This window comes from Heteronotia binoei, chromosome 2 (genome assembly GCF_032191835.1).
Source record: "Heteronotia binoei isolate CCM8104 ecotype False Entrance Well chromosome 2, APGP_CSIRO_Hbin_v1, whole genome shotgun sequence".
Lineage (NCBI taxonomy): Eukaryota > Metazoa > Chordata > Lepidosauria > Squamata > Gekkonidae > Heteronotia > Heteronotia binoei.
Window position 1 is genome coordinate 154,894,994 of NC_083224.1, and position 5,224 is coordinate 154,900,217.

At 43.1% G+C, this 5,224-nt stretch overlaps 1 pseudogene; it reads right to left on the reverse strand.

The window, feature by feature from the left end:
• Nucleotides 1–1,025: 1,025 nt before the first annotated feature.
• LOC132567670 (histone H3.3A-like) lies at nucleotides 1,026–1,568 on the reverse strand (annotated as a pseudogene).
• Between the last annotated feature and the right edge of the window lie 3,656 nt (nucleotides 1,569–5,224).

Below are 5,224 nucleotides of genomic sequence, written 5' to 3' on the forward strand. Positions count from 1 at the left end.
AAGTTGAACTGCTGAAACTTGTTCAATGAAATGGCTTTTGATAGCAATAATGCTTTATATATCCCCATGTTTATATTAAAAATCCACACACAAATGAAAACAAAAAAGAGCTTGCCAATATCAGATTCTATCCCTATTTTTTCATTTGCAACCATATACTTAGGTACCTTTTAACCCCATGGAAAAAAATATCTAACATTCATTACTACCAATAACAGGAAGAAGAGATTTTATTTGTTTTGAGAAGGTCCGGCCCCTTCCCAGCCAAGCCGGCATCGCCGGAGTTTAGGCTGGGGGCCGTCTTTGCCTGCGCGGATGGAGGAAGCAGTAGACTGACAGCCCCGGCGCATCCGGGTGCTTCTGCTGGGCGCGGCGTTGGGGCTATATAAGCCCCACCCCCGCCCAGAAGTGTGCAGTTTGTTTTCAGCTCTCTGCCCGCTCGCCCTCCCCTTTTGGCAGTACAGGTGTTCACCGGTCGCCTTTTTAGGGGCCAGGTAGGAATTTTTTCATCTTTACAGAATTGGACCATGTGGAGTTGTTTTTTGCCTACCTTGTACTGCCTTGTAGTGTTAGGGTTTGTTAGTATGAGTTTTGTTCAGTTGCAGGCTGGAGGATGTATTGGCCACAGTGTTTTCAGGGGAGCACCTATGGCTTAGCACCAGGTGTGCGGGTGGTCTGTATGAACCGCAGATGGGCTACACGGCTCAGTGCAAGGAATGCAGATCATGGAAAAGCCTCACCTGGGCGGATCTTTCCATGGGGGATTGATGCTAGCCCAGGTGGAGAATGGCTTGGGGCCTGGCTGCTCAGCAACAGCCCGAATACGGTGGGCTTGTGCTGGGGGCAGGGTGGCTCGCCCTCTTAGGACAAGGCGGGGTCAGGGCGTGACCCCAGGGCTTGTCCTTGTAGGCCTTATCCCTGCCAGTTTTTGGTTTGACAAGTTTCTTTCTTTCAATAAAGCGGCCCGGTTTTTATACCCAACATATTGTGTCTGCCTCTTCATTCCAACTGGGGGGGGAAATGGTAAATCCATCTTAGTAGAGTTTAAGCACGATCTCCACGTATGCGGCGTGCTAGCTGGATATCTTTTGGCATGATTGTGATACGTTTGGCATGGATAGCACACAGATTGGTGTCTTCAAACAGGCCAACCAGGTAGGCCTCACTTGCCTCCTGCAAAGCACCAATAGCTGCGCTTTGGACCTTCTCAAAACAAATAAAATCTCTTCTTCCTGTTTTGAAGTCCTGAGCAATTTCACACACCAGGCGCTGGAAAGGAAGTTTGCAGATCAGAAATTCAGTCAACTTCTGATAACGCCTGATTTCACAAAGAGCCACAGTACCTCGCCTGTAGCGATGAATTTTCTTGACCCCACCAGTTGAGGGCACACTCTTGTTAGTGGCTTTTGTTGTGAGTTGCTGCCGGGCGCCTTCCCACTGGTGGATTTACAGGCAGTTTGCTTGGTACGAGCCATGTTCCCATGAACTTCTCTTCCTTACACCCCCATCCGCTTAGGTTGAGCGCAGCTGCTGAGCAGGCAGGGAAGAGCAAGAAGGCGCTAAAGCTACTGCAGGCGGCGGTGGCTGAGAGCACAATTAAATGATAACTGACTTGTGAGGGCTGTCACCGCTGCTTAGCCTCTGTTTGGCTTAACTCACAGAAAATATGTTCTCTCCCTTTGTACAAAACCTGTTGCATCTGTAAAAGTACAATATGTAAATGATCACTTTTTAGCTGACTTGCCTGACCCAGCTGAAATGAAGTGGATCCATGTTAATTTTGACTTTAAAACATTTTACACATTTGAATTATTTTCTCTAAATATTTGCTAGGAGGGTACCTGATCTCATATGTTGTCAAATGACTCATCCACATATAATAAATTCTGTATTGTAAATTATGTGTGCGCAAAAACAAATTCAGATGGTCTTACATTTCATAAAGACAAAAAACGTATGCAATATGAAAAGCTATTAGGGCAAACATCAATGTGTTCATAAACCTTGATAATGTGTGTTTGAAGTTTAAAGCTTTTCTTTGAAACTTCCTTGTTCACAGACACAGCCAGATGAATATAGTTACAAAATACAGTCACTTTCATTATCATAGAAAAAATGGCATCTCTGTCTCTCACACATTCTCTTTCTCTTCCCCCTTCTCATTTTGTTTGCATGTTGTTGCTGAGCAAATGTTCATCAAGCAATTTATATTAAATCACTCAGATATAATGCTTTACAAACAGTCTATGAAAATTATAATGAGTGTTCCTAATTAGTCAATCATCAAGCCATAATCACTTCAGGATAAATTAGTCTACAGAAATTATAAAATTTTCAGTGAAGCACTGGGGTTAGCAATTTCCCCCCTTTCCTGTTAATGCAAACTGTTTACAAAACAGAAACTCAAAATACATATGTGCTTTGCCCCCAGCTCCTGCTTATATGTTGTTAACAACTTTAAGCGATCTGGCCCCTAGAAGGAAGCTGTTGCTTGCAGAAGGTGTATTTGGGCCTTTGCTAAATTGGCCTTCCAGGCTTGCCATACTAGAAAGTTCTAGTATTTTGCCTCTTAGCAAGAGCAGTGTCACTTTTTAGTTCCAGTTTAGTTCCAACTCTTGCTAGCAGCCAGTTCAGTTCTGTTTCCTCATGATGTACCATTGCTGTAGCCTCTTCTTCATCATACTTCATAAGAAGAGTTGCTAACTTCCAGGTGGGATTGACTCCAGTAATTACGACAGATCTCTAGACTACAGAGATCAATGCCTTTGGAAGAAATGGCCGTTTCAGAGGGCAGATTCTACGGCATCGTATCACCATTGGATCCCTCCACTCTTCTGCCCTCCTCAGGCACTGCCCCCAAGTCTCCAGGAATTTTTCATAACTGTACAGTTGGCAGCCCTATCCACAGGGATGTCTTAACATCAGTCCTTGAATTCAGCAGGAGCTCACAGGAGCACAGCTCCTGAACCTTTCTGAGGGTTTCCCCTCCTCCTCCCCATCTACCTTGTCCATTGAGTAGTAGGTGTAGCTGTATAACAATCCCTGGATTAGGAGAGCAGGCAGCCAGCCAGCCTCCAGGAGCTTTGCCACGTTCCCCCATTAATGCCTGGAGAAGCTTGCACCACCCTTTCTCCACTTCTTATGTGATTTTGGGTATCGGGTGGCTTGCTGGCCTTTTGACTGTAGAAGGGGGCAGCCAAGGAGAGCCCCAGGTGAGCAAAGCCTGCTTGGGCTGACTGGATCTCTAGCCAGCCGAAGCAGGCCTCACTCGCCCAGGGCTCTCCTTTCTTGCATCAGGTTGCTTTTGGCTGGTGATGGGGGCAGCATATGCTAATAAATTATGCTAATGAGTTCCACCACCTATTTTCCTACAAAATGACCCCTGCTTAACATGAATGTCACTCATGTATGCATAGTCATACAGCCTTAACATCTGGAATAGTTCCTAACAACTCATAGTAGTATTGAGTCTAGGAGTTTCTCTGTACAAACATTTAGAAATAGCAAAACTCAAGAGTAATATATTAACCCATAACTTCAGCCAGAACCCTAAGAAGTGCTGTCATAAAGTCCTTGCCAGCAGCAGGTATACTGCTATTCCACCAAAACTGAATATGCTTTTTTATTGGCAAAGCATATGCTGGACATTAGTATATAAAAGATTATAAAGATACAGGAATAGTATTTTTAGCATTTAAAATGAATTAAAGAAGAGTATGTCTGAGGGCCAAACCACATATTTGGTGTTTTAAAGATGTGTGTCCAGGTTCCTTGGGCCCATCTTGGGTTCTCTGTAACTACACAGCAGCTGCCAGCAATGGCTTTTTAAAAATAAAGGCGAGCCCAAACTGGATTGGAACACTGCCAAAGGGAAAGGAAGGCCTCTTGCCCCCCCCCACCCGAATACAATTTCCAGGGGGGTGGAGAGTCATTTCCCTGTATTTTTTTCCTGCTTTATGTATGGTATTCTGTGAGTGGATACCTTTGGTTATGTTCTGTCATCACTTCCACGATTATCTGTGCCTGGGCATTGCATTGCTCTGGGTTTCTGCCTTGCCTTTAGAATTTTTTGTCATTTACCCAGTTATTTTTCCAGCAACTTAATTGCATGACTAAGACGTTTATTTGGCAGGGCAAGAAAGCCAGAATAAAATTGAAAGTTTTACAGGACAGTAAATTAAGAGGCGGTCTGGCTCTTCCGGAATGGAACCTATATTATAAGGCCTGCTGTATTGCGTGGTTAAGAGATTGGTGTATGTTGAGTAATAAGAGATTATTGGCCATGGAAGGTGCTGGTCTGGGGGAAGGCTGGCACAATTATATGTGGTATCATACTCCTAACAAATCCGGCCGTTTTCTTAGACACGAAATAAGAAGATCTTTATACAGGACCTGGCTGGAAATCAAAGTGCATTACTCTTACACTCCAAAGTGGATATCTCCAATAGAAGCTTTGACCCACCCTAATCTGTACAATTGGGACAATCAACAAAACTATGGCTGCTTGTTGAACGACCAGAACGCCCTGATCGAGGAAGAATTTTCCAAGCTGAGTTGGTGGGTACAATGTCAGCTTAAATCAAGATTTCAAAAGGATAAAGAAAAAGGATTTTCGAATAAACCAATTGAATTGGACCTTATTTTAGAGGCCAAGCAGAAGATTATCTCCAAGGTTTATGATTGGCTGCTCCAAATTAAGATGCAAGATGAGACTGTAAAAGAATCATGGATCCGTTGGTTGAAAGACTTTGGATTTAACATAGACTTGGTTGAGTGGGAAAAACTATGGAAACAGAACTTGAAATTAATAAAACCAGCAGATTTTAAAGAAAACCTGTACAAAATGGTATACAGATGGTACCTCACACCAGATAGATTGGCTAGAATATATCCTACATATTCTAACAAATGTTGGAAGTGTCGAGAAATTAAAGGATCCTTGTTTCATATTTGGTGGCAATGTGAAGATGCCAGAAAATATTGGGCCCAAGTCAATATTTGGGCACAAAAAATCTTGAAAATAAAAATTAGTCATGTACCAGAACTATACCTCTTGAATATCTGCAGACAAAACCTCCCTACGACAAAACTAAAACTATTACTATACATAGTTACTGTTGCCAGAATACTTTATGCCAAGTATTGGAAGACCAATAAAATCCCCAACAGAGAGGAATTCATTACCAAACTGTTAGATGCCGCAGAATCCGATTTAATGTCCATA